This window comes from Engystomops pustulosus, unplaced genomic scaffold (assembly GCF_040894005.1).
Source record: "Engystomops pustulosus unplaced genomic scaffold, aEngPut4.maternal MAT_SCAFFOLD_163, whole genome shotgun sequence".
NCBI lineage: Eukaryota > Metazoa > Chordata > Amphibia > Anura > Leptodactylidae > Engystomops > Engystomops pustulosus.
Window position 1 is genome coordinate 2,288 of NW_027285043.1, and position 2,713 is coordinate 5,000.

The 2,713-nt window shown below is 63.1% G+C and overlaps 1 non-coding gene across 1 annotated transcript in view; it reads left to right on the plus strand.

Annotated features, from left to right (window-relative positions):
* Positions 1-2,311: 2,311 nt before the first annotated feature.
* Positions 2,312-2,713, plus strand: part of LOC140108632 (18S ribosomal RNA) — a 1,886-nt gene continuing 1,484 nt past the window's right edge. Inside the window, exon 1 of the ribosomal RNA XR_011851165.1 lies at positions 2,312-2,713. This exon is cut by the window's right edge and continues 1,484 nt beyond it. This is a non-coding gene — a ribosomal RNA (18S ribosomal RNA).

A 2,713-nucleotide genomic window follows, 5' to 3' on the forward strand; every position in this document is an offset into this window, starting at 1 on the left:
GGGGGCACCGGAAGCCGAACCGACCCCAACCCCTCTTCCTACCCCAGGGCTGGGCTGACCAATCCCCTGATCGGGTCTAAAATGGAAGAAGGGGATTCGAGGGAAGGGGCTGGCGGAAGGCAGTTGCCCGACGGAGTAGGCGAAGGCCAGGCCGTTTCCGAGTCCCGAGCAGAGGAGGGCGAACTCGGCTCTTCATCGACCGACGGCGAGGCGAGGGCGGTGGCTGCCGCGGGGAAGACTCCATTGCTCGTCAGCGCGCTAGGAGCGGGGCCGACTGGCTGCTCGGGGTATGGCATCCCCGGGGGCCCACCCTGGAAATCTTCGCTCCTCAGCCGCTGCAGGTTATAAGGTCCCGCCGCGCGTAAGCGCTCAACTCTCCGACCCACGGATGTCGAGCCCATGGTGAGCCGGCCGTTTCGTACGGGGAAAAGGGGTCCTCTGGCCCCACATCGATCGAGGGGGGTTTAGATCCGCGGAGGCACGCACCGCGAGGCGAATCGCTGCTTTTCCCCAAGAGGTTAACCTTCAAACCACCGAGTAGGTTCGGGGCAGGGCCGACAGTCTGCACTGGGGTATTGCATCCCTGGTGGGGCGACCCTGGAAATCTCTGCCCCTTTCCACTCTTTCGGTTGGGCCTCTCGTCGGGGCGAGCGTAAGTCGGCAAGCAGACGTGGGAAGAGGCTTCTTACCGGTGACACTCCCTTCGTGAGAGAGGCAGGTACTCGCCCCGGACCCCGGTCCAAATCTGCGCGGGCCGGACGGCGTCGGCCCTAGCCGAAGGCCGCTCCCGCGAAGCCAGGGAGCCGAAAATAACCCCGACACCCTCCGCGACCTCGCGTGCTTCCAAAGCGAGGGGAACCTTTGGCCGAGCGGGGGCACCCGAAGCCGAACCGACCCCAACCCCTCTTCCTACCCCAGGGCTGGGCTGACCAATCCCCTGATCGGGTCTAAAATGGAAGAAGGGGATTCGAGGGAAGGGGCTGGCGGAAGGCAGTTGCCCGACGGAGTAGGCGAAGGCCAGGCCGTTTCCAAATCCCGAGCAGAGGAGGGCGAACGACGTTCTTCATCGACTGACGGCGAGGCTAGGGCGAAGGCGGTGGCTGCCGCGGGGAAGACTCCATTGCTTGCCAGCGTGCTAGGAGCGGGGCCGACAGGCTGCTCGGGGTATGGCATCCCCGGGGGCCCACCCTGGAAATCTTCGCTCCTCAGCCGCTGCAGGTTATAAGGTCCCGCCGCGCGTAAGCGCTCAACTCCCCGACCCACGGACGTCGAGCCCATGGTGAGCTGACAGTTTCGTACGGGGAAAAGGGGTCCTCTGGCCCCACATCGATCGAGGGGGTTTAGATCCGCGGAGGCACGCACCGCGAGGCGAATCGCTGCTTTTCCCCAAGAGGTTAACCTTCAAACCACCGAGTAGGTTCGGGGCAGGGCCGACTGCCTGCACTGGGGTATTGCATCCCTGGTGGGGCGACCCTGGAAATCTCTGCCCCTTTCCACTCTTTCGGTTGGGCCTCTCGTCGGGGCGAGCGTAAGTCGGCAAGCAGACGTGGGAAGAGGCTTCTTACCGGTGACACTCCCTTCGTGAGAGAGGCAGGTACTCGCCCCGCACCCCGGTCCAAATCTGCTCGGTCCGGCCGTCGTCGGCCCTAGCCGAAGGCCGCTCCCGCGAAGCCAGGCGATCCGAGCCGAGGATCCGCGCGAGCCTTCTCCAAGCCCTCTGCCGGGCGCTGGTGTTGAAAGCGTAGCGGACCCTGTTCGCCGGAGCGATAGGAGCGGAGCACCGGTCCCGAAGGGTTGAAAGCTGGGTAGCAGCGCCGTAGCTTCCCTCCCAGCCTTCCCCCGGACCTGGCGCCCGATCCCCTCCGCTCCTCTGTGCGTTGGCGGGCGGCGCTGCATGGGTACGTCGCGACGGCTCCCTATCGTCTCTCTCTCGCTTAACAGTGGTGAGAGGTGGTGGTGGCGCTGTCGAGGTGCTGAAGTCGAGCGTCCAATGCTTTCCTTCTATGCGCAGCCTACAGGAGCTGTCCGAGCTTCGGAGGTGCTGATGGAGGTGAGAGTCGAGCGCCGCTTCTTGGCCGATCTGAGTGGGGAAAGCCAGCGACTGCGAGAGGGAGGGGGGAAGGAAAGGCTTTTTCGGGTCCTTGGAAGGGACCGCGAGAGCATCTTTCTTGCCCCCCTGCCCTAAGCTCCATCCAATGTTGTCTGCGAGGTCTTCTCTGGCGGCGGAGAAGCGCTGCGGTAGCAGCAGCAACGAGCGTTCCCATGAGCTCACGGAGCCTGACTCCAAGAGTCTACCCCTCAGAGCCCCGGCTACCTGGTTGATCCTGCCAGTAGTATATGCTTGTTTTAAAGATTAAGCCATGCATGTCTAAGTACTGACTATTCTTTACGGTGAAACTGCGAATGGCTCATTAAATCAGTTATGGTTCCTTTGATCGTTCCGCATTGATGGTGTGCTACTCGGATAACTGTGGCAATTCTAGAGCTAATACGTGCCCACGAGCGCTGCCCTCCAGGAAGGCGTGCATTTATCAGACTTAAAACCAATCCGGGGAGCCCTGGTTCCGCGGCGGGTCCTCCGGGCCCGCGGCGGCGCCAGCCCCGTCCTAGACTTGGCGACTCTAGGTGACCTCGGGCCGATCGCACGTCCTCCGTGACGGCGACGATCTATTCAGGTTTCTGCCCTATCAACTGTCGATGGTATCGCACCTGC